We start from the raw sequence: 26,985 nt of genomic DNA on the forward strand, positions 1-26,985 counted from the left end.
TAGTTTTATTATTCAGAATATAAATATTCTAAAAGACAATTGACCTGTTTTTCACAAATCTATAAGAAAGGGAAAGAAAGGAGGGACTTAACAGATAAATGTAACAAATCGATATTAATTTTTGGTTTTGTGGATGTGCTTTTTGGATATGCTTTACAAAAAAAAGTGTAAAAAGACATTATGGAGACAAAGAGAAATTTGATTATGCCCTGGGTATTTGATCATAATAAGGAACTAGTAATAATTTCATTAGGTCCTATAATGGTATTATAGTTTGTAAAATTTTGTTCATGTTTGCTAGCAATATATACTAAAAAATGTAGGAATGAAATGGAGTCCTGATTTGCTTTCCCCTACTAGAGCAACACATCTTTTAAAAGAACAGGTTAATCAGTTATGGAAAATAATTGACAACTATTGAATCTGGGGAATAGATATGTAGATTTATCAGCCAATTCACTCTACTTTTGTGTATTTAAATATTTTCTAACAAATCTTAAAATAACGAGTAATGTTAAACCTTGGTGCTGCTCCTACATTCTAAAAGATGATGAACCATTGATCTCTTTTGCCATGACCTCAGGAGTGTATTGTACTCTTAGAAGTGATAGGACCTCAAGGGACTATTTCCTGGCACTTTTTTGGATTTCTATATGACCTTTTCATTAACTCCCAACATAAGAAACTGAGGACCATAACTCCCTTTCAACTAGTAAGAGTCTAAATATAATACCTGAATTTGAATTCTAGTTCTATTAATACCTGTGTAAACACTGGCAATTTTCTTTAAGCTTAGGATTCCTATAATATAAAATAATAAAATGAGCATAGTATAGGAATGCTGGGAGAATTTGAAGTAATGTGTATGAAACACTCATGCAGGGCTTGGCATACATCAGGTGATCTTTCCTTGCTTCACTTCCAGCAGAGTCATGGCCAGCACATAGATCCTTCTGAGTCAAACTAGCTATTGGAAAAAGCAACATGACAAATGAATGCCCATTGATTCTGCATCACACGATTTTTATTGAAAATGTATGTATCTACCCCTGCTTTTGACAATACATCCTCAAGTCCAATAAAGGTCATTGTGAGAACAAACTTGGTTCCTATCAAATAAAAAGAAATACAACTTCTAAAAAATCAATGCTGTTTCCGAGTGGATTTAAAAAAAAAAATGCATGCATGGAAGGTTCCAATATTACAGTATAGCAGAGTAAAAACATAAACAGCATAAAATATATCTCATGGGTTTTTTCTAATGCTATAAATACTATTTTCTTAATCAAACTGAAATTTAAAAAATTAAAATAAAAAGAACCCAGAAAGAGCACATATTTTATTTCTATTTAAGTTTAAAATAGACCTTTTGAGGAAGTATCAACTCTACTTCTAATTAATCAGAGTTTGGTTGTGCTTGCCTGATGGGTTTACTTCTTTTTTACCTGGGCACCAAAAGCTGTTTCTTTTTAACTTGGCATCAAGAAAGATGTTGTTCTCAAACTTGGCTCTGAAACCAGCTCTTTCTAGGACACTGCATTATTTCCATAGCTGTTGTTATTGCTGAGAGTCAAACAGTCCCATTTCTTAAGAAACATCCCAGTGATACCCATTCGGATGAGGCAGATATTTATATGCAGTAGGTTTCCCCTCTTTCCCCAAGTTCCATTATAATGTCAGGGGTTATTTGTTCCCTTTTCAGGGAGAAACACTGGGCTCTTCTTAATTCTTCAGAAAGGTTTGGGCTTGTGAATTCCTCATCCTGTGTTAAATGAGCATGCTCGAACACCATATGTTTAGAATAAAATTCAAACTTAGTATTCTGTAATAACCTATATACATATATATATATATATATATATATATATGTATAACTGAATTACTTTGCTCTACACCTGAAACTAATACAACATTGTAAATCAACTATATCCCAATATAAAATGAAAATTAAATGTAAAATATTGAACAAATAAAAACCTCAAAATAAGCCCTCAAGGAGTTTGATCATCTTTCTTCTACCTCTTCTCTAGCCTCATCTTCAGCAACTCTTCTAGCGATCATCTTCATTCCAGCTTTACAGAATTATGAACTCAGAGCCTCTTTAGAAATTTTCCTTTTATGTACTAAACCTCTCCTCACTTATCTGCTCAGCTAATTTTTACTCATCCTGTGGTATACATCTCAAAAATCTCCTATTCCAGGAAGTCTTCTATATTAGTTTCCTGTGACTGCTGTAGCAAACACCACAAAGTTGATGGCTTAAAGCAACACATTTATGGTTCTGGAGGCCTGACATCTTAAATCAATATCACTGAGCCCAAGTCCAGGGGTTAGCAAAGCCTCATTCTCCCCTGGGAGCTCTAGAGAAGAATCTGTTCCTTGTCTTTTTCAGCTTCTGGTGGCTGTCAGCATCCCTTGGCTTGTGATCAACATGGCTTCAATCTTTAAGGCCAGCATCTTCAACTGTCCTTCTCTGTCCCATCTTCACATTGCCTTTTCTTCTGTGTATCTTTGTGTCAAATCTCCCCCTCTACCTCTCTCTTATAAGGATACTTGTGATTATATTTAGGGCATACCTGGATAATAGAGAATAATCTCTCCATCTAAAAATCCTAACTTAATTACATCTGCAAAGCCCCTTTATCCAAATAAAGTAACATTTACATGTTCCAGTGATTAGGACCTGATAGGTGGGACATTATTCAGCATGACACATCATCCTTGTTCTTTTCTTCCAACTATAGCTCTGCTTTACAGGCTGGATTATGAACCCCTTATCTGAATATTGATTTAAAACCTTGTATTTAACTTTATCATGGTACGTATAATGATGATGGTGGCAATTTTGATGTTGATAGATAAGATATATCAATTGCTTATAGTATACTGGGCACTACTGTAAGAATTTCACAGATATTGTATCAATCGATTCATACAACAATTTTAAAATGTAGGTGCAATGCTTGTCCCCATTTTTCAGAAGAAGTTACTCAGGTACCATGTCTAGCAAGTGGACTTTCTGAGATTTGAATCCAGGCTGTCCAATTCAGAGCCTGTGTAGTGTTGCACCATGAATATCGATTCACCTGCTGTCTCCCCAATTCACTGTAAGGTCGTGGAAGCCAGCCAATATCCTCAGTTTCTAGCATACAGCTGATGCTCAGTGATGTTTGGGAAATAAGTTTATAGGCAGATTCTAAACTGGATCTTCCCTTAAATAGATATGGGGTCTCAGACATGTGTGTAAAACTTTCTGGACCTCAACTATTTAATCAGGATGTTGGACTTTGGATGACCACCATGATCCCTAATGTTTTATGAACAGATCATCTCAGACATCCATTTGAAGTCTAAAATCTATTGGATTAAGGTGACTGATTCACTTGGCCCACGTTGTTGAGAATACTCAGCTCAGGGCACTGTTAACGATTTATCACACTGGGGAAGATAACTTTTGAAGTAGAAGTCATTTTAGCATGTCCATGTTCCAAAAGCTTTGAAGGAATGCCAGAAGTATTAATAACATCTGTTTTCCCAAAATAGGCACATCACTTCTACTTCTGGTGGGAAAGACTAACCATTTTGGATTCTCCCAAAAGACTGTGTTTTATTCACTATTGCCTGTCATTCCTGAAGCCTAATGACACAGAGTCATTCCACCTAGGTGACCTACCCACATAATAAATGAATACTAATATCTCAATCTTGGGTTGGAGGACCCAGGTCACACATCTATATAACATTCTGCCAATGGGTTAATGAATAGTGAATCAAATAAATTCAGAAATTAACCTCAGATGTAAGAGCTGCATGCATGCACACATATTTAATGCTTTCTACACAAGTTACTCAATAAAGCATTTCTCGAATACTAGAATGTGAACCTTCTAGACACTTATAAATGTTAATTGACAATAAAGGGAAATACTGAAAAAGTTATTAAGAGCACTGTATAGTGCTGACTTGGTCTTCGAGAGCCCTCAGAAACGCTCTTCAGTTGGAATAATAATCATGGAAACATGAACCAAATAAAAGACTTTAAGCTACACTCTGAATGACGTTGCATATGATTAACTTTCATTATCATTAATGTGTATTATGGTCATATCCCCAATGACATGTGGCTGGGAGAAGAGCTCCTTTAGTGGCAAAACTGTTATCTTATTGCTGTTGTTGCTATTTCAGTTTGGGTTCCTGGTACGAGGTGATGATTGCACAGCTTGAAAGCTGCTTCCTTTAGTGGAAACAGCATAGGCTTTGGAGCCAGACAAGTCTGGATTCAAATTCCAGACACTGCTGGTGAGTTGTGTGGCTATGGGCAGACTGCCTGACCTCTCTTCCTGAAAAATAAGGTTTAATGGAGAAAGAGGTAGAAAGATGAGTTGAGGGAGAGTCTATATGACCATTCCCACGCTGAGTTTCTCTGTCTCCTGAGGGAGAAATGCTTTGGCAAAACTCCCTTCTGAAACCCACACAGAAAGTCGCTTTCTATATGGATGCCTTAGGCTTTGGTTCCAAGTCTGTATCTGTACTTCCTAAATCTTATTTTTTGTTACATCTTTGTTGAGATAGAAACCATATACCAAAGTTTACTTTTTTATAGTGTACAATGAATGATTTTTAATATATTCACAAAGCTGTGCATTGATCACCACTAATTCCATCATATTTTCATTATCTCCCCAAAGAAACTCCATACCCCCTAGCAGTCACTCTCTATTCCTCCCTCCCTCATTCCCTGGCAACAACCAAGCTATTTTCCATCTCTATCAATTTGCTTCTCCTGGACATTTTATATAAATGGAGTTATACAATAAGTGGTCTTTTGCATCTGGCTTTTTAAAATTAGAATAATGTTTTCAAGGCTCATCCAGGTTGTACCATGTATTTTATGCTCAAATAATATTCTACAGTATGGATATATCATACATCAGTTAATGGACATTTGAGGAATTTCTACTGTTTGGCTATTATACATAATCTTGCTACGAACATTTCTGTACACATGCTTTTTACAGACATATACTTTCAATTATCCTGAATATACATAGGAGTGGAACTGCTGGGTCATAAGGTGTGATAGTAAGAAAAATTGTCCTACAAAATGTACATATTCTAATTCTTGGAACTTGTGAATAAGTTATGTTCCATGGCAAAGGGAATTTAAGTTTGCGGATGGAATTAAGTTTGCTAATCTGCTGAGTTTAACATAAGGAGATTATCCTGATTAATAGAGAGGGACCAATGTCATTGCAAGGATCCTTAAAAGTGGAAGGGGGAGGCAAAGGCAGAATTTCTGAGGGAGATGTGACTATGGAAGGATGGTCAAAGTGATGCAGGTTTGCTGCATTTGAAGATGGAGGAAAGAGGCCACAATCCAAACAATGGAGGCCACCTCTAGAAGCATGAGAAAAGGAAATGGTTTCTCCTTCAGAGCCTCCAGAAGGAATACATCCCCACCAACACCTTGATTTTAACCTAGGGAGACTGTTGTCAGAGTGTCAACATCTCGAACCTTACGATAATAAATGTGCGCTGTCTTAGATGACTGAGTTTTACATATTTTGAACATCAACTCATATTAACACCAACTGGTAGTGCCACTGGGACGGCTATGATGTCACATAATTGTGGCTTTGAGTCAGGTCAATAAACAATGAGTTCTGAGAATGGAGATCTTCAGTGAGCTTTCAGAAAGATCAAATAATGCAATTATCCAGGGAAGGGCTTTTAGGATGGTCCAAACCTGTTTTTCCCGCTCCTGTGACTTACAAGTTGCTGGCATAGCTAGCTAGCATAGTTGCAAGGCTGTTGGCTTTCAAGAGCTGGAAGAAGGTGATGGTGTTAGGGTGATTTAAAATGCCAGAGGCTCTCTGTTCTTATTTGATTCAACCATTTTTCCTGAATAAACACTCCTTTGATGGTTAAAAGCCCAAGTTCTGAAAAAGTAGCTTTTGACAATTTTTTCCAGTGTTCTCATTACTTTGTAGAGGAGTGGATTTTCAGAGGCCCTTCCCCTACCATTCTGGAAGTAGACACCCCTTCTTCTGGATTTCTACTCTGGAGAGCTGGGCAGATTGAGAATGGGACTCAAGTCAAGCACTTTCAAGCTTATATTCTTCTCAAGATGAATCTGAGTTGCCTACTTTCCACCACCTACTTCCAGGAGTCCCATCCAGGTTGTATTTATTCCTCTGGATCTTCCTGCTTTACCATTCTTTCCTTCCTGAGTCTATAGCATAAATGGTTTAACTGCCTACTATGAAGCTCCTTCCCTGACCTCACTGGCCTTTGAGGATGATGGGGCCTTGGGAGGGTGAAGGACTAGCTCTTTTTGAGGGAGTTCTTATAAGTCTATGATCTCTAGACTTACTTGGGGTCTAAGAGTTACAGGAAATCCTTCTCTACTAGTTCCCTCTCCATGTCTGTTAAGCTGCTACTCCTGACCTCTGATGCTCTTTTACTCTGCATTATGCTCTGAGAGCCAGAAAAATAGACTCTAGTCTTGGATCTGATATCTGTTGGCTTCTTCTGTTAGACACATTATCATACTTCGCAGGAACTGATAGACAAATGGTGATAAAACAGCAATGTCACAAGACCGTTTGGACATCACAAATGATAATTTATTGGAAGGTACCTTCTGCAGTCTCTATCTCATTTGGCTAACTTATCTTAGGCTGTAGGAATCCACACTCTTCAATTTTCATTTTGCTTGAACTGTTTTTCTCCAACTGTTGCTCTTGAGTTCTCTCTAAAGATCCTTATCAGTGTTAAAAAATATTTTTGTGATCAGTTTGAAGATACTTTTCAAAATTAATTTTAGTCTATTTTAGATTGTTTGGAGGACCACCTCATAATTACATACTCTAGGCAAAAGTTTTTTCCTCATGTTTATTTATTTTTTATTGTATTGTCATCAGTTAGCATTACCTTCATTGTGGAAAAAGAAGCAAAGTAGAATTTAACATGAAAATGATGCATGTATTTCAAATAGAAACTAAATGACATCACAAGTCATAATAAATTGAATAGAGGCATAAGTTGGAAGAACTGAATTATTAAATTACACAAAATTGATAAAAATAGAACACACACATGCACACAGACTTTGCCCAAGCAGCTATTACAATACTCACATTTCAAATAGCACTTTTGGTTTCAGCAAAATTATATCAACTGACATGTAAATCTGATGTTGATTCCTTGGAATATAATGGTTCTACAGTTTTGTTTGTGATAACTTGGTGAATATTTTCATGTTTTATACCAGGGTAAGAGCTATAAGCATAAGGTGATTATAATGAGTTTATATGTACACCTATATAAGTTATATTGTAATAAAATTATGCAGACAGTACTGGGGGGTCCATGAAAATGTTTTATTTGCAGATGGAATGTATACATTGCTCAAGTATGAGAGGGACTGCTCTGCATACAGAAACCAGGCAAAGCTCTCAGGGAGCCTTCAGTTTATACGCAGGCTGAAGGCATGTCTTTAGGCCACAATGACAAAATAAAGAGACAAGAGAAACTTTCTCACGTAAAGGACAGAAAGTTGTACATCACCAAAAGACACAGAAAAGTCTTGTGCAGAAACTAATTTAAAATAATGAAGAGAGTTTTCTTTACTGGAAAGAGAATAAGTAAACTATGAGAACGTTTTGGGAGCCCATTTTTAAGAACGTAGGCCTGTGAGAAAGAAGGTCTGATTTAAAGTTCTGTTTCTACCCCATATCTTTCAAGATGTCCCACTGGCTGCAAAGCTTAATGTTCCTAAGTCTCAGTTTCTTCAACTTTAAAATGTATCCTTCATAGATTTGTTATGTGGGTCAAATAATATTGTAGAAGTTGAAAGTACTTTGTCAGACACAAAATCCTGATGGTGATGCTACTCTGTTTCATTTTGTTAGATGTTCATAAAGGGTCCCTGGAAATTGTTCTAATTCTTTGCAGTTGAACATCTCAGCAAGAAGATAAAAAGCCCTAGAATGCTCAAGGTCAGTGAAATAAACAATTCCTGCATCTAATCTAGGCTGAGATCTCAGCAAATGCACAGTTGATGTATTCAACAACACCTTAGGGAGATGGGTTTAGACCAGATCTCTAACTGACAGAAAATTTCGACATTTTCAATAGATTTTGATTGTGTTAATCACAAAGTTTCTTCTATAGATAAAATGAAGAAAAAAATACCTCACCTTTCTCATATCTGTGCACACATATATTCCTACACAATTCACCCACAGAAACATCCAGGCCCATCCATGTATTTGTGTTTCTGTAGAGACACACACGATAGTGTGCTTACACATGCGTGAACCACCTGCATACACATGCCCTACTCACTCTTGAATGGACCCAATTCCCATTGACCATAGTAGCCCATAGTCTATCATAGTTAGTTTCCAGCCTGCTTTATGAGGACAGGGCAAAAATGTCCTGGTCTTTCTTCTCACAGCATTTATCTCAACCAGGGATTCCCCAACATCCGATTCTTTAGATCATCCTTAGAAGGCATTTTGGGAGCCACAAAAACAGGTTTGAAAGTCAGTCATGCTTAGATTTGAATTATGACCTTGGACAAGTGACCATCTTTTTGAGCCTCATTTCATTGATTGTAACTTGGTGGTAGTGAACACTGCCTCATGGACACGAAGGCATTAGAGGCAATGATATAAGTTTCCTCTATGCTCTTCTGGTTCTATTTGAAGGTGCTTTTCTTCAGAATGATACATATATGTGGATAGTAAGAACCACAGAAATTTTAGATGAAGTCAGGCAGGAGACGTTCTCATCCAAAATGGCCCCAGCGTCCTTAAAGGGTGAAACTCATGCACCTCCTTAACGTTCATTTGTTACCAGCTTGGATCCCCTTCCTGCACATCTTCTCAGTTCTTACCTCTTTAGTATTAACTTTTCTTTGCTTGCTCAGATTTGCTACTTGCTTCTGATTTTCCATGGCCTTGTTGGACATGGATTTACCTCAAGGCATCCTCTCAGCTTCTGACTCCATCATAATAGCTATGGTCTCACCATGTTGCTCAGTTCCACATTTGTAAGAGAAGAATTTGATGTCAAGACATCTTTTTCACACCAGGCCATACAAATTTAACTTTGGAGTCCCGCAGACCTGAGATAAAAATCTAGCTCCAACTTTTATTAACTCTGTGACCTTAAGCAAGTTGTTAAACTTTCAGAATCTCAATTTTCCCATAGTCATATGGAGAAAATTATGGTTCTTACATCCATTGAATTGTTGTGAGGACTAAATCTAATAATGTATGGTAAATGCTTAGTATAGTACATGGTATATATTGAACCATAAAGAAATGCTATTCTTTAGTGTCAGTTCTGGTCATAGACCATAGGTCAACCTGAGAATAGGCTGACTTTTTGCCAAGTTCCCACCCTTGGTGTATTAGTCACAGCCACTGGACAACAGAGGTCATAGGTTGTTCCCTTAGACAAGAGTGTCATCAGGACAGGATTTCTGTAGCCACATCTACTCAAAAGATTATGGGATGCAGTTTCCTTAAATTCTATATAAAGTTAGAAAATAATGCAATAAAATCAAGCTGTGTATATATGACAGTAAAATAACTTTGGGGAAAAATCCATTAGTTTTCAGAAAGTTAAAACTTCTTCATCTTCACATATTCACTGCCAATATAATAAAAAGGGTCATCTGAGAAATCTTAAGAAGGAGATATTCTCAAGGTGTTTTGATGAATCCTCCAACCAAACCTGGGGACTGGGTAGGAGAGGGTGAGACTTCCTGGAGGTGATCCCATAAGCTTTGAAGAAAGACTATGAGTTACACAGGTTAGGAAGCATGAGCATGGGGACAGTGGTACTTTCCAGGGAGAAGATGCCATGTTCCTGTATTATACGCACCCGTATTACTGGCAGATGCACACCTACATGTTCAAAATGGGTATCCCCATCCCACAACGCCATTTTCCTCAAAAAAGTGAATGACACACTGGCGATTTTAGTTTCTCAATACATATATCTTCCCTAACAAGTACTTTACGTTCAGAATGAGGGCAATCTGGGTGCATTAACAATTACTACTTCAAAGAGTTTACTAAAGGACTTGCCAAGTGTCCAACCCGTGGGTTGGACCAATTCTTACCTGTTATTCTATAGATTCTACAAAAGGAAACTTCCAGAAAAGTTCTTGATCTTGAGCAGTGGCCACAGGAACCCAGACTGCTTCAAATTGTCCTGAATTATTTCTGGGCTCTTCAGTGGAGAGTCAGACAAAGGCTCAGAAAACCCTCATTTCCATGGTGTTCCCCTCACTCTTCCAGGCACCGAGGTCCCCTCTGGGACTGCTTCAGACCTGAGGATGCCAAGTCTGTGTAGTCCACGGCAGGTGGAGGAAGTCCTCCATGATCTGGGGTTTATGGTGTAACAAGGGTACCAGAGCAGCTGTGCTTGGCTCTCAGTAGGAACTTACTTGTCAAACAGGTATGCTTTTATTCTTTGAAAAAGTGAAAATTGAAAGATACAGAAGCAAAAAGAGAACAATTTAACAACCATCTGCATACCTGCTGTTTGCAATTAACAAGTATTAATACTTTATAATATTTGTTTCACAAATTGTCATTAATACAATAATTTCACTGTCAAGTTGAAGCTCACTGCTTCGTCCCATTCCAGACCACCCACTCCTTCCCAAGAGATAACTATTAGGATGAAGTTGACGTATAACTTACCAACCAAATATTTGTACCTTGAATACATAAACCATATGCTGAAGTTTAAAATTTTTTTTACAAATATTATCATACAATATTCAGCTTTCTGTAATTAGCTTAGATTTCATTCAACATGATGTGTTTTTTTTAAAGGTCTGTGTTGGTCCACTTAAATCTAGTTCATTTGTTTAAATTGCTGAATTGTATTCCATGGATAGATGTATAAGTTGGGTTTTTAGATTTTACCTACAACATCTCTCTTACAAGTATCAAGGCATCACATTACAGAAACCTGTGTAGATTCAGATTTAGGAATAGATAGCCAACATGTGGCCCTAAGAAATCCATGGTTATCTCTAAATGCAGGCTATTTACTTACTTATTTTTCCTTTCTGGGTTAAATTTACCATTCAATTTTTTCTTAGGATGAATCTTTATTTTACTCACAGTGTTGCATATTGAATTTTATAAGGCCATGGAACAACTTCCTTGATATTTTTGTATATGTCTGAACCCCAGGGAATGTTATAGATGCAGATTTCCATAGTCCGTCCCTTCAATTTACCAAACATTTTCATATATGCCAAAAATCAGCAGCAGAGTTGAGCAGAATACCCAAATTCACCAATAATGCTTCAGACCTGCCACATTTTTCGTTATCCACTTAATTATTCTCTGTCTCCTACAGGAGTTTCCGTGTACAAAATTGCTTTTCTCAAACACTCAATATCTCTTTCCTTTCTAGAAATGAGGATCACATAACTGATCATGTACTATTTTTGCCTTGGCCACTAGGAAACTCAGAACCAAATTTGTTGCTGAGATAGAATCGTGGCCTTTCCTTGGTGTTGAAGGTTTACTTCAGCTTCATTTAGCTATTTCACAACATATTCCAACATGAAACAACTTATGTGTAAAAAAAGACCATAATTTATGTGACCATGCAATTACTGTACAAACTGGACACTTTTAAAAATGAAAGGCAACAAAAAAGTAGCTAATATTGTATACCTTTTTGAGTTATCATGCTTTACATAGAGTGATATGTAAATGAACTTTCTATAGCTCCATGAGACAAATATTCATATTCAGATGTAGTCTAATTTAAATGACTTCCAACTTTTGAGAAAGATACTGATGCTTTTTTTTTTTTTTCAGGGTTTGGGTCTTTGGGCTGTGACATCACTGTAACCCCTTCCTGACTCACAGTAAGCACTATATATGATTTTACCATTTTTTCCTATCCTAGGATATAGTTTTATTCCAGTAATGGACTGAAGGTAATAACAACAACAACCAAAAAAACCCGAACATCATCATCACCATCAACTAGGAAAAAATAACAAAGTGTCTTTAGTAATATTTTCAAAACTGGCCTTATAATATGAAGACCTCTTATCATTTATTCAAGGCTTAATATGTCAGACAACTTGCTAAATACTTTGCCTATATATCTTACTCATTTTACTCTTCAACACAGGTCTCTGATATAGATACTATTCCCTAGTTACACAGAGGTAGAATCTTGGGCTGAAAAAGGAAAAGTGATTTTCCAGAGTCACATAGCATCTGCATGGCTGAATGGGAGTTTATCACCTGGTCATTTTCTTCCAGAGCCAGTGTTGGTAACTACTAAACTCTCTTATATCAGTAATGTAAACAATTTTTTTTTAACCAGTGATATTTCTTATCAGCATGACCATTGACTGAATCATTGAGTTGGGAAGGGAATTGTATTTTTTCAGCAATTATTAATTTAGGAATTGTAATTTGTAAAGAGGCTTGTTCAGGCCAGAGACATGATTAACAAAAATTTACCAGTTTTTATCTGCCAGTGATTACAAGTCCTCCTTGTGTGGAAGTTCCTCTCCTTTGTCAGGCCAAGAGGGGAAGGATATTTGGCTGTGTGTGGTGAAGACTCTCAGATGGCAGGGGTAGGAAAGGTGATTTTTTTCTGCTATGGGAGAAAACTTGTCTCAGCCTACTGAGGCTGTTAGGTTCTTTAGGAGGTCAAGGCCGTAGAGGGCTCAGCTCCTTCCAATGGTTAGGAGTCAGGTTTATATATACCAGGAAGACAGGGTCTGATCAAATGCATCTTCCTCTACTTTCTTCTCCCTGCTCCTTTCCCCACCCCACCCCTTAACCCCATCTCTTTCCTCCAGGATCACTCTAAGTTGTGTCACTCCCAAGAGAAGTTGCTAAGATGGCTTTTGTTCCAAGTGGCATAAGCTGAATTTCTCCCAGCGTCAGGCAGCCCCTCACCCAAGACAAACTGTGCCACCCATCATGTGCCTTTGGTACTTTTTGAATGATTCAGCTTCATAGGTTGAATTCAGCCCTGTCTGTGGTTCTCAAAGGAACCTCGGTATTCAACAGCCTGTTTTGAACCATCCTTCTTCTGCCTGCCCTACTGTCTGTTCTCTGATTATCTCTTTGGTACATGTCCTTGGCCTTATAATATTTGGTATTCAAATTTTGTTCTTCTTAAAATGTTTAAATAAAAAAAATATGATTGCTTTTACATTTAAAGTTTTTTTTACTTTTTTTAAAATTAAATTTTGTTCTTATTTCTTCCATGATGTTTGCCTTTGTCTCTCTCTGTCCTGATTTTGGCTTGGCTCTTCTGGACAAGATTTACTTGAATAGACCTACTGGTGACATCCCCTCTATTTGGCAAGCTCAGAGCTGACCCCTCTTTGGATTCTGTTCTTGGAGGCATTTCTCTTTTGCTTATTTTCTAGGATGGTCCTAGGTAATCTAGATAATAAGAGGGGGTTGTCATAACGTGTAAAAACAGAACCTTCACAATTCAGTTTACTATCAATAAGAATTTTTAAAAATGGACATCATTCACAGAGCTGAACAAAGAGCGAAACGTACAGTCAACAGGTTATCTAGATGACAAAGACTATCCTAGAATAATTCCTGGTTTGCTATAACCAAAAACTCATTTATACAGAGCAAAATAATCAAGGCAAAGGAAAACAGTGAGAACCAATAAAATCTTTCAATTGTACAACAATTCTGCCTTCTATTTACCCTCCAAAGAGCCCATTGTTTTAGCATAGCTTTTGTTCAGAGTTGTATTTCATTTGGCAGTCCTGCATGCAAAAACAGTAATGGACACACATACATTTTTTTAATGACATAATTGTTTTTTCTCCAGAGAAATGTCTCCTTTGATGTCCAGGGAGAAAAGAGGCAAATGTTCCTTTGAACTAGTTTCTTTGTTCAGCAGACTATTGTGCTAGTTATACTGCACGCATGGAATTCTGGAGGGAGCGCGAGGTAACACATGAGAGCCTGGGTGCCTCCTGGGTTTGAAGTCTGGCTGTGCAACGTTCCAGCTGCATGTTTCCTAAGCTACTTCAGCAACGTTCTCCTCACCAATACTATGAGGAACTTTATAAATACTTTATAAGATACTAGGAACTACCTCAGAGGGTTTTGTGAAGATGGGATGCAATTCTTCAGATCGAGAGCTTAGAATAGTGCTGCAAAACAGCAGTTCTCAATCTATTTTAGTCATTCTTAGTTTGTAAGAAAGCGAACAACTTTTACAAAGTGTGACAGGAAGATCACTGGCTCTAGAGTCACACCGTCCTGTGCCATTAGGTAGCTGTGTGATTCCTGTCCAGTCAGTCCTTGGAATGTTAGTTCCTCCATCTCTAAAATGTGGATAATCATGCATAGTCCTAAAGGTTCTTCAAAGAGTTCATGTATGTGAAGATTCAGGCACAAGATAGATGTCCAATAAATCTCAGTTCCTCTTCACTGGAAAAGCAGTGGAACAAATGGAAGAGGGAGAAAATGGGGGTATGAATAGGAAATGCTTTTATAGGTTGCTCTGCACATTATGGATCAGTGGAGGAGTGGCTGGGAGCCAACTCGCAATGTAGGACTTCCTTCTTTGCTTGACGATGCTCTTCTTTCTCTGTCGTACCTCTGGATGTCCCTAAGCCAGCCACTCTCCTGGGAGTGAGACAGGGAATAAGAACCAGTGGGTCTTCTTCCCTAATCTTCAGGACCCTCAGAACTCTGCCCATACAACCCCCAAGGGTTGGGGGTTGGTATCCTTGCACGAGTGTGTGTGTGTTTGCTTCTTTGCTCGTGGGTATGTCCCTGTGAGATGGTGTCCACCATCAAGGTTACCATCTCACCCTCTACAGTCAGACAGATCTGGATTGAAGTTCCTGCCTGGACACCTTGATGTGTGACCTAGAGGAAGTTACTTAACTGCAACTAAAAACTAGAAATGACGGTAGCACCCTTCACAGAGGATTAAGGTGAGAGACAAACTGAGACAAAGGACTGAAAATCATAATGGTTGGTGTGCAGTACATGCTAGAGCAAAGCTGACTACATCGATTACGACAATCATCATTAATCTCTCTGTCGATGAGCAGATACAGGGCTGTGGCTGTGAGGCTTACATGGTGGTGTGGGAAGAAATCACATGGGTGCCTTCCTCTCTTTTTCTAAGAAACCAGGAAGAGGATTTGCAAGCCCTTCTTTCCTTACCCTGTATGAAGGCATCCTAGGGCATTACCCACACTGAGTGATTGCATTAGCACAGAGCCATTCTCCTGGGCATTAACCATGAGCTCACACTAACATACCAGGCAGTGGGATGTCATGGACAGAGTAAGAAAGACCTGGTCCCATTCCCAGCTTATCCCTTACTATCTGTGGAACTTTGGACCAATTACTCTCTCTCTGTGAATCCCCATTTTCTTATCTGCAGAATAGATAATATTTATCTGTGAAGCTTAATCATAGATAAATATGACTGCATTTCTAGAACCAAAGACAGAGACCAGTGTTCATTTCAATCATATAACAAATATGTATTATGTTCCTACTCTGTGCCAGACATTGCACTAGGCTCTTTGGGTGACAACAGGGAAGTTGTCCCCTGCTCTCTTGGAATTTGGAATTACTGGAATCTAATAAATGTGTTCAGAGAATATGAAAATTTTCCCTTCTCCTTTCATCACTTTGTATGGGAATGCTTTATAATTTTGGCCTCTTAATTTCTGTACTCTGCCCTACAGGTGAATTTCAAGCTCAGTGTGCCTTAGGCAAGTCAATTGGATACACTGAAAGAGATGTGGGGAGCAGTGGCAGGGACAGAAGCAGAAAGACCAGTGTGGAGGCTTTTCCAATGTTTCAGTTAAGAGATAAGGCTGACTTGGGCCAGGAGGTGAGAGTGGAAGTGGGAGACATGATCAGATTTGGATATATTTAAAGGTAAAGCCAACAGGATTTGCTGATGAACAAAATCTGGGGAGTGAGAACAAGAGAGGATCAAGAGTGACTCCAGAGGTTTTGCCTGAGCGGTGGAAGAATGGAGTTGCTATCAGTGAGATGGGGAAGGTTACTGGAGGAGTTGGCTTGGAGGGATATCAAAAGCTCAAGTTCAAGATGTCCAGTAGATCAGTTTGGGGAGGAGGTCCAGGTGGAAGATGCATACTTAGTAGTCATCAGTGATAGAAGTCATCAAATATTTCACATTATACTTGAAGCCGTAAGACTGAATGGGATGACTTTTCTTTTTGTTTCTTTTTATTTTTTTAAATGGAGTTTAACTTATATGTTGTGTTAATTACTGATGTATAGCAAAATGATTTACTTATATATACATATATACATGTATTTGTATGTGTGTATATATATATATACACACACATTCTTTTCTATATGTTATTTTCCATCATGGTTTATCATAGGATATTGAATATGGTTCCCTGTGCTATACAGTAGGACCTAATTGTTTATCCATTCTGTATATAAAAGTTTATATCTGCTAACCTCAACCTCCCACTCCATCCCTCTCCCAGCCCCCTCCCCCTTGGCAACCACCAGTCTGTTCTCTATGTCCATGATTCTGTTTCTGTTTCATAGATATGTTCATTTGTGTCATATTTTAGATTCCACATATAAGTGATATCATATGGTATTTGTCTTTCTCTTTCTGACTTACTTCATTTAGTATGATAATCTCTAGTTGCATCCATTTTGCTGCAGATGGCATTATTTCATTCTTTTTTAGAGCTGTGTAGTATTCCATTGCATATATGTACCATATCTTCTTTATCCATTCATCTGTCAATGGACATTTAGGTTGTTTCCATCTTTTGGCTATTATGAATAGTGCTGCTATGAACATAGGGGTATGTGTATCTTTTTGAATTATAATTTTGTCTGGATATATGCCCAGGAGTGGGATTCCTGGATCATATGGTAACTCTATTTTTAGTTTTCTGTGGAACCTCCATACTGTTCTCCACAGTAGTTGCACCAACTTACATTCCCACCAACAGTGTAGAATGGTTCCCTTTTCTCTATACCCTCTCTAGCATTTCTTATTTGTAGACTTTTTAATGATGGCCATTCTGACTGGTGAGAAGTGATACCCCATTGTAGTTTTGATTTGCATTTCTCTAATAATTAGTGATGTTGAGATCTTTTCATGTGCCTATTGGCTATCTGTAATTTTTCTTTGAAAAAATGTCTATTTAGGTCTTCTGCCCATTTTTCGATTGGGTTGTTTGATTTTTTGGTGTTGAGTTGTATGAGCTGTTTGTATATTTTGGAAGGTAGGTCCTTGTCAGTCACATCGTTTGCACATATTTTCTCCCATTCTGTAAGTTGTCTTTTCATTTTGTTTATGGTTTCTTTTACTATGCAAAAGCTTGCATGTTTGATTAGGTCCCATTTGTTTATTTATTTATTTATTTAGTTGCGGAGCACAGGCTACGGACGGGCAGGCTCAGCAGCCATGTCTCACGAGCCCAGCCACTCCGCGGCATGTGGGATCTTCCCGGACTGGGGCACAAACCCGTGTCCCCTGCATCGGCAGGCAGACTCTCAACCACTGCGCCACCAGGGAAGCCCCAATTTGTTTATTTTTGTTTTTGTTTCTATTGCCTTGGGAGACTGAACTAAGGAGATCAATTTTCTTATCTTTTTTCATTCAAGGTGGTTGAATCACAGGTGCAGTGGAAGAAAGGGAATGAGTCAGCTTGAAGAACAGGAACTGGTGAATGGAGAATGGTTTTACAGGGAGCCCACCTCCTAGGGAAAATTTTCTGGACTTCCCAGCAGAACCCACAGAGCATAAAACAAACACACACAAACCAAATACCAAAACACTTTACGGGAATTTTACTAAGGTGAAAAAAATAAGCTAAATTATTTACTACATTATTTGGTAACCACAGGTGGAAGGCACCCCTTACTGCCGTGATATTGGCATGCGTAAAAGAAGGTATGCATGTTCTGATGAGTCATCCGCTTATCCCAGTCATAGGTCATTGGGGAACTCTGGGGTCATTCTAATGCCAGTCTTAGTTCTAAGGTCATTTCAGTAAAATAAAACAGAATTACTTGTCCACTAAAAGCTGAATAATACTTGACTGGTTAACACAGAAATCACATAATTAAATGCGTGCATAGGCCAGGCAGGAACTATAAATACATTTAAATGGCCAGGTGTGTAGACAGGAGTGGTGGGGGTCATAACATTGTGGCGATAACTGAACATTCAGTTGAGTGTTAACATGCAGAAATAGAGGCCTGATTTTCTGCAAATTTTCAAAAGTCTAGGAATCTGGATTTTATGTAGAAATGATTTCAATATAGTTTATTTTACTAAACGTTGTGTACATGAAGACAAAGCTTATCTTCTGTCTAGTTGTAGCTGATTGAACACAAATTTTCTACCACTCTTGGCCAATTTTTGCACAACCATTTACTAAGAAACTACTATGTTTTTGGTGGATACAAGTGAACCAGAACTGCATGTGGAAAGATTAAGTTCAACCTAGTGGGGAGGTAGACAGATCAATATGGGGTACGATGCTTTGAGTGTGTAAAAGATGAGTCTTAGGCAACATGGGAAGAAAAATTATCTCTGCAGGGACAAGCAACTGGAGACTTCATGGGGGAAGTGGGACTTGAGTTAAACCAAACTTGAGGGATGAAAGAACGTCAAGGTGTTAGAAGTTTGCCAAACTGTTGCATTTGGTTAATTTATTCTTAATGACTAAACTGTACTGTATTGTTAATGAGATTGTACTGCTTGTGTTAGTATATACATAGCGCTCTGCAACCATTAGCACAATCTAATTTTGGAACGTTTTTGTCCCTTCTAAAACACATTCCACACTCATTTACAGTCATTTCCCATTCCCTCCTCCTCAGCCCTAGGCAACCATTCATCTACTTTCTGTCTTTATAGATTTGGGCATTTTGTAGAAGTGGAATATTCCAATATGTGGTATTTTGTGACTGCTTTCACTTAGCATAATTTTTTCAAGATTCACTAACATAATTTTTTCAAGGTTCATCTATGTGATAGCATGTATTAGTGTGTTATTTCTTGTTATTGCCAAATAATATTTCACTAAATGAATATACCACATTTTATGTACCTATTCATCAGTTGATGGACATTTGGCTTGTTTTCTACGTTTGTTTTTTTTTGTTTGTTTGTTTTTTTGCGGTACGCGGGCCTCTCACTGTTGTGGCCTCTCGCGTTACGGAGCACAGGCTCCGGACGCGCAGGCTCAGCGGCCATGTCTCACGAGCCCAGCCGCTCCGCGGCATGTGGGATCTTCCCGGACCAGAGCACGAACCCGTGTCCCCTGCATCGGCAGGCGGACTCTCAACCACTGTGCCACCAGGGAAGCCCTGTTTCTACTTTTTGACTATTATAAATAATGTTACTATAAACAGTGGGTGCAAGGTTTTATGTAGACATTTGTTTTCTTCTCTTGGGTCTATACCCAGGAGGGAATTTTGGGGTCATATGGTAACTATGTATAACATTTTGAAGAACTGCCAAATATTTTTCAAAGTGGCGGCACCATTTTACATTCCCAGCAGCAATGCGTGAGGGTTCCAGTTCTTCCACATCCTTACCAACACTCGATATTATGTCCTCTTGTCCATAGTTAGCCAGTTGGTGTGAAGTGGTATCTATTGTTTTGATTTACATCTTCGGTAACTGTTGATGTAGAACAAAAACACAGCCAGTTATTCCTCAAACAAAAATGGGTTTATTCAGGATTGGCAAAGAATTGTCACATGGGATCTACAACAATCATGAGCCACATGCAAGTCCTCTGCAACAAGGAGAGGAAAACTCATTAAAAGAGGGAAAAGGGGGACTTCACTGGCGGTCCAGTGGTTAATACTCCACGCTTCCACTGCAGGGGGCACGGGTTTGATCCCTGGTTGGAGAAGTAAGATCCCGCATGCCTCATGGCATGGCCAAAAAAATAAAAAGTAAAAAAAAAAAAAAAAAAAAAGGAGGGAAAAATAAAGTTGGGAGGCCTATAGCAAACAGAGTATATTGGAAGAATTGAGAATTTGAAGTATAATGGCTTTTCATTGGCTGAGTTGTGACAGTCTCTCATTGGCTGAGCTCTTGCCAGGCAAGAGAAGGAAATCTTTCTTCTTCCTGTTGAGCTGTGCTATCATTGTCAGTAGTACATGAGAGCTCCCCCTTCTGGCCTCTTCACTCTTTTAACTGAGGTTTCTGTTTATTCATTTTTAGATAACATAATTTACATAATAGTTTCATGTAGTTATTGGATATCTGATATATTCTTTGGAAAAATAACTATTCATATTCATTCCTATTTCTAAATTCTTTTCTTGTCTTTTTCTTATTGAGCTATAGGAATTATATATATATATATATATTCTACTTAAGATTCCCTTATCAGACATGGTTTGTAAATACTTTCTCCCATTCTGTGGGCTGCCTTTTCACTTCTTGATGGTATTGTTTGCATCACAAAAGTTTTTAATTTTGATGATACATGATTTATTTTCTTCATTTAATGCTCTTGCTTTTGGTATAGCTAAAATTTTTTAGATTAGATTAAGCTAATCTAAAAAATTAACTTAACAAAATCATGAGGAGTTACACTTTTGTTTTATTTTAATAATTCTATGGTTGTTGCTCTTTCATTTGGGGTTATTCTAAATTTTGCATTAATTTTTGTGTATGTTGTGAGGTAGGAGTCTAACTTTATTTCTTTGTGTGTGTCCTAGAACCAACTGTTGAAAAGACTGTTCTTTCCCCATTAAATTTTTCTGCACCTTTGTTGAGAATCAATTGAGTATAAATGTAAAGATTTAATTCTGCATTCTCAATTTCATTCCATTGAACTATATATTTATTCTAAGCCTACACTTCATTAGAAATGGTTAATTCTCCAACTTTATTTTTAAGTTTGCTTTCCCTTTCAGTAATGAGGCTCCTGCATGATTGTGGGGCACAGTGTCAGAGTCAGACTGTGGAAGTATTCCTTGCTGTCTTCCTTCTGAGAACAGCTCTGGTCAGGTGGCTGGGACCACCAGAATCTGGGCGGGGTGGGGGGGAGTGGCTCATGTGTTGTCAGACCTGTCTCCAGCCCCATGCTGGATCTGTGCTGACCCAATGGCCTTGCACCTTCCCAGGATGGCTTTGTCCACTACAGTGAAGTGACCAATTAGTTTATCATGCTCAAAAGCTGCATGGTGGGAACCAACAAGTGAGTGCTCACCCTGCCCTAGTACTTGCTGGTGCAGACCAAATGGCGGGCTCTGGAGAAGACTGACCTCAAGCTTATAGACACCACCGCCAAATTTGGCCATGGCTGCTTCCAGACTGTGGAGGAGAAGAAAACATTCATGGGATCACTTAAGAAGGACCGAATGGCAAAGGAAGAAGGGGCCTAATGTCAGAACAGATTTGTACAGCTGGTAGAATCTCAGTAAGGTTGTTTTCCAGTAGGGGTATGTGGGGAAGTTTGCTTTCTCGATTCTTATCATCTTGCAATTTCATATGAATTTCAGGATGGACGTGTCAATTTCTGCAGAAAAAAAAAAAGGCAGCTGAGATTTTGATAGGAATTGCATTGAATATGTAGACAAATTTGGGAGTGTTGCCTTATTAACAATATTAAGTCTTCCATTCCATGACAATGGATGTTCTTCCATTGATTTAAATATTCTTTAATTTCTTTCAATCATTTTTTTGTAGTTGTCTGTACCCAAGTCTTGCACCTAATGTTAAATCTGTACCTAAGTGTTTTATTTTTTTATGCTATTGTGAATTGTTTTCTTAATTTTATTTTTGCAAAAATTGTTGTTGATGTGTAGAAATATAATTAATGTATGTATACTGACCTTGTATCCTGCAGCTTTTGTAATCTCATTTACTAATTTTGCTAACACATATATATGGAATCTAAAAATAAAAAAAAAATAGTACTGATGAACCTAGTGGCAGGGCAGGAATAAAGATGTAGACATAGAGGATGGATTTGAGGATACGGCAGGGGAGGGGGAAGCTGGGGCAAAGTGAGAGTAGCATCGACATATATACACTACGGAATGTAAAATAGATAGCTAGTGGGAAGCAGCAGCATAGCACAGGGAGATCAGCTCTGTGTTTTGTGATGACCTAGAGAAGTGGGATAGGGAGGGTGGGTGGGAGGCTCGAGAGGGAGGGGATACGAGGATATATGTATGCATATGGCTGATTCACTTTGTTGTACAACAGAAACTAACACAGTGTTGTGAAGCAATTATACTCCAGTAAAGATCTATTAAAAGAAAAAAAAGAAATTTTGTAGGATTCCCCATATGCAAGATTATGTCATCTGTAAACAGAGATAGTTTTACTTTTTCCTTTCCAATTTGGGTGTCATATTTTTCATATTTTTTACTAATTACCCTGGCTATAACCTCTATTATGATGTGGGGTAGAAGTGATGAAAGCAGACACATTTTTGTCTTGTTTCTGATATTAAGGGGAAAATATGCAGTCTCTCACCATTAAATACGGTATTAGCTGTGGGTTTTTCTTAGATAGCATTTAGCAAGTTGAGTAAATATCCTTCTATTTCTAGTTTGTTGAATATTTTTATTATGAAAGAATATCTAACTGCTCACCATCCATAATTAACAAATAATAACATTTTTTCATAGTTGCTTTATTTTTTTCTTCCAGCTTTATTGAGTTATAGTTGATGTACAGCACGTGTATAAATTTAAAGTGTACCGCATAATGATTTGACTTGCATACATCACGAAACGATGACCAAAATAAGTTTAGTGAACATCCGTCATCTCATACAGAGACAAAATTAAAGAAATAGGAAAATGAGATATTTTTTTCCATGGGATGAGTACTCTTAGGATTTAGTCTCTTTCATATATAACATACAGCAGTGTTAATTATATTTATCATGTCATACATTACATAAATAAACACCTAGTACTTATTTATCTTATAACTGGAATTTTGACCGCCTTCATCCAAATCCCCCTCTCCTTCCCCCTCCCCCTGCCTCTGGTAATCACAAATCTGATCTCCTTTTCTATGAGTTTTTTGTTTGTTTGTTTTTGAAGTAGAATTGACATACAACACTATATTAGTTCCTGTTACATGACATAGTGACTCAATATTTCTATACACTTCAAAATAATCACTGCAATAAGTCTAGTTACCATCTGTCACCATACAAAAATATTATATAATTATTGATTATATTCACCACATTGTACATTTCATACCCATGACTCCATAGTCACTTTATATTTAAAAATGTTTAATATAAATAATACTGATAATTACTTTAACAAATACCATTTACATCCCTTAATTCTTTTTCCCAGTTTCATTCCTCTCACCGTCGCCTTGACCAGCAGCAGCAGATTATGAGGTTATTGCATGTTCTTGTCCTTGTCTTTATATTGTCACAACATTGTGTGTGCATGTACATAATATATAGTGTTGTTTGCCTAAGTTTTAATGTTTACAATGTGGCATATCATTGCATACATTTTTTTCCCATTATTATATATATATATGTTTTTATATCTTCTAGGCTGATACAAAGAATGATTCTTTTATTTAAGTTTCGTATAGTTTTCTCTCACATGAATATTCTTTATTTTATTCATTCATATCCTCATTGATGGATATTTAGATTTTATTCTTAACTTATTGCTTTTATAAGCAAAGCGGCAGTGAACTTTTGGTGCATGTCATTTTATGCCTATGAGTATGAGTTTTTTCTAGAGTATAAGAAAAAGTGGAAAAGTGGAAATTGTGAAGTTTGTATATTTTTAAATTTACTAAATATTACAAGATTATTCTCAAAAGTGTTTGTACCCATTTCCCCTTTGAATGAGAATGTCCTTTCCATACACCTTTACCTGCATCTGGAATTGCAGGACTGACATTTTAAAAGATGTGCCTTTGAGGTGCTCACAATCTAGAGCAGCTCTGTCTGTTAGAAATTTCTGTGATGATGGAGCTGTTCTTAATCTACACTGTCTAAAATAGTAGACACTAGTCACGCATGCTATTGAGCAGTGGAAATCTGGTGACTACACATGAGGAACAGGCTTTTTGCTTTAATTTAAATTTAATTTGAAATGTATATAGCCCTATGAAGTTAGGAGGAACTAGATTGGACAGCAGAGCTCTAGATGGAGAGAAAAAGATCTCCCAACACCAGTAATATCTGACAAGTGTCGACTGGAAGAGATACATTAAATGTTGCAAATGTTTAGAGGAGGGAGAGACAGCTTTAGGGAAGTTGGAGGTGATTTGGGAAGAAAAGGTTTGAATTAAGTGTAAGGTTTGTGTTGAGAGAGAAGTCTGGGCAAATCAGTCTGCAGTGGGGAGAAGAGTTATTACTAAAAATGACAGTTATGGCAACTATATACAATATGGATAATAGTTTGTGATACAACATTAGGTGAAAAAATAAAAGTAAGAAATGCTGTGATACTCTACAACTTCTAAAATGTTTAATGCAGGCTGGAATTGAATGGAATTGTGTTAGAATGGAAAATTTAAAAATCATTGTTTATTTTTTTCAAACTGTCTTTGGTTCTTTATGATACTTTTTCTTTTTTAAAGATTAGTAGATTTTGTGGAATTATAAGAATAATTTAATGAACAATTAAGGACCAGATTTACCCATAGTAATAAGGTAATGTTCTTGAGTTGGAAAAATCTAAACATAATCTTGACTTGAATAGCAGAACTTCTAAACAGATAGAGAGATTGCTGAAAATTCCTGACTCTACATGTATCCTTCAGCAAAACCTTATTATGGCACATTATGGATTGATTATTCTAAACTACCTGCTGTGATCTTAGTCAATACAAAGCATGAATTATTTAGGAATCAGGTTTTGTTCTTTCTCATAGGAGCACAAGACAGCCACTAGTTCTCTTCCAAGTAAAAAGAGACACCAGCAAAAAACCTCTACAGAAAAAAACAAAAAATATGATAGAAAACATGCACATTAAGGTTTTAATTTAATTTTTCCCTCCTCCTTGGTCTTTGCATATTCAAAGGGAAGTGGAGGTTTGGTATGTATTTCCAGTTGGTTTGAGGAAAAATAGAATCTATTCCTTGATGGTTTTGCTGGAAATGGCCTTGGGCATCCAGCTGTTGTTTCAGTTAATCAAAAAAAGGAGAATTAATTTTTTAATAAAAAAAAGTCTTGAACTTGCAGAAGAATTATAAATGTGGAAGAAAGAACTTTGAGGAAATACTATTGACCTGAAGCACTATTCCCCTTCAATACTGTAGTATTTATTTTCTCTCAACAAGAATATTCTTCTACATAACCATAATAACATCATCAAATTTGGGAAAGTAACCTTGACACATTATTACCATCTAACCTTCAAATTCCATTGAAGTTTTCCAAATGTCCCAATAATGTTCCTTTATGGTGAAAGGGTATAATTCAGAATCACATGTTACCCCCGGAATAATTCATTTTTTCCTGAAAGTTCATGCTCTTGACGTTTTTGAAGACTGCAGGCCAGTTATTTTTACAAACTGCCTCAATTTGGCTTTGTCTAATATGCCTCATATTTAGTTTCACATCGCACATTTTTAACAGGAGTATCTCAGAGTTGATGTTGTGTCCTTCTCACTGCATCTGTGACAGCCTGCGTTCTACAAGATGGCTCCACAGAGATCTTCCACCTTACATGCTGTCCTTTTTAAATTTTTTTCCCCTGTGCTATATGGTAGGTCCTTGTTTATCTATTTTATATATAGTAGTTTTGTATCTGTTACTCCCAAACTCCTAATCTATCCCTCCTCCACACATTTCCCTTTTGGTAGCTATAAGTTTGTTTTCTATCTCTGTGGGTCTATTTTTTTTGTAAATAAGTTCACTTGTATCATTTTTTTTTTAGATTCTACATTTACGTGGTATCACATTTGTCTTTCTCTGCCTGGTTGTTCTTACAGTGTGCTGTTGACTGCTCTCCTCCTGCCAGGTGGGATATGTGTTCTCTTTTCTTGATATGAGTGGGCCTATGACTATGAAGGGACTGATACAATGTATCTTCCAAAGTCAGGTCACAAAAAGCAGTGTAGCTTCCTGCCAGCCCGTTTGCCGGCCCGTTTGCCGGCCCGTTTAGAGCTACTCACTCTTGGAACTCCGTCTCCATGCCCTGGGGAATCAGAGAGACCATATCAAGTGGCCGTGTGTCGGTATTCTGTCTGAAATTCACAGGTGACACGCCAGCTGACAACAAGCATTCACTTCCAATGTCTCAACAATGTCCTTTATAGGTGAGTAACTCTTCAGCTGAGTCTGGCCTTCAGCTACTGAATCATCTCCAGCCTCCATTGTTCTTTGCTGAGGCTTCAGACAACATGGAACAGAGATAAGTCAGGGCTCCAAAGCTCTGTTCTGGACCATCCTGGCTCTCCCCAACTGGGTCTAGAGGCCAGTGCTCATCTGCTCCACCTCATAGCTTTAGGATTGAATTATTTGGAAAGGAAAGGGAAAGGGGGAAGAAGAGGACTAAGATTTGGGAGTTGATCAATCATATTCATATTCTGGTGTTGCCATCTGTAAAGAGTCATCTTTGGCTTCCTGCTAAACCAGACTCGCAGTTTCCTCCTCTGTAAAGCGTGGGTGATGGTGAAGATTACTCCCACCTGAGGCTGTTGTGAATGCTGCATCCTAACATCTGCCCTTTCCTTGTCCTATGCCCCCACACCATCCCACATACACACTGACACAGATGAGCCTGCTCCTAGAAGGCACGAGGTGTTTATGTATCTTTATATACCTAGTGCTTAGCTCGTAGTAAGCATTCCATAAATTTCATATAATGAATGAGTCAATTATATTTAAAAATCTTTATAACTTGTAAAATGCCATGTGAGCAACAGCTATGACTAATGAATAAAGATTTCTAACTCTCTGAAATATTCACCTATTTATT

The 26,985-nt window shown here is 37.7% G+C and overlaps 1 long non-coding RNA gene and 1 other non-coding gene across 2 annotated transcripts; both read left to right on the plus strand.

Annotated features, from left to right (window-relative positions):
* The first annotated feature begins 5,850 nt into the window (after positions 1–5,850).
* Positions 5,851–13,227, plus strand: LOC109548859 (uncharacterized). The gene is made up of 4 exons (XR_002175059.3): positions 5,851–6,179; positions 7,914–8,000; positions 10,317–10,476; positions 11,865–13,227. It is a non-coding gene; the product is annotated as an uncharacterized lncRNA (long non-coding RNA).
* A 7,733-nt stretch (positions 13,228–20,960) lies between these two features.
* On the plus strand, positions 20,961–21,054 carry LOC117312491 (small nucleolar RNA U83B). Its single transcript, XR_004526819.1, has one exon. It is a non-coding gene; the product is annotated as a small nucleolar RNA U83B (small nucleolar RNA).
* Positions 21,055–26,985: the final 5,931 nt, after the last annotated feature.

This window comes from Tursiops truncatus, chromosome 5 (assembly GCF_011762595.2).
Source record: "Tursiops truncatus isolate mTurTru1 chromosome 5, mTurTru1.mat.Y, whole genome shotgun sequence".
Taxonomy (NCBI): Eukaryota; Metazoa; Chordata; class Mammalia; order Artiodactyla; family Delphinidae; genus Tursiops; species Tursiops truncatus.